The sequence below is a fragment of the Ambystoma mexicanum genome, chromosome 3q (assembly GCF_040938575.1).
Source record: "Ambystoma mexicanum isolate Mex_15411 chromosome 3q, UKY_AmexF1_1, whole genome shotgun sequence".
NCBI classification, from domain to species: Eukaryota; Metazoa; Chordata; class Amphibia; order Caudata; family Ambystomatidae; genus Ambystoma; species Ambystoma mexicanum.
The window spans coordinates 32,185,766-32,185,987 of record NC_090926.1 but is presented as its reverse complement, the minus strand read 5'-3'; positions in this window follow the sequence as shown (position 1 = coordinate 32,185,987).

Here is a 222-nt window from a genome sequence, read left to right as displayed (position 1 = left end):
TAAACCCTCTCTGCCTGGCGCCCGCCTCTCCCATTGGCTGCCTACAGACCCCGGGGTGGAACCCGAGGCGACCACTGGCTGTAAACTGGGAAGGACGGGGTGGGGCGGGGAGGAGTTGGGTGGGAACGGCGAGGGATGGAGCGGCTGCGATCCTCTGCACACTGTCCTGTCCTGTTGGAAGCCATGTCTCCGCGTATCTATTAAATATAGAAATATCTGCTC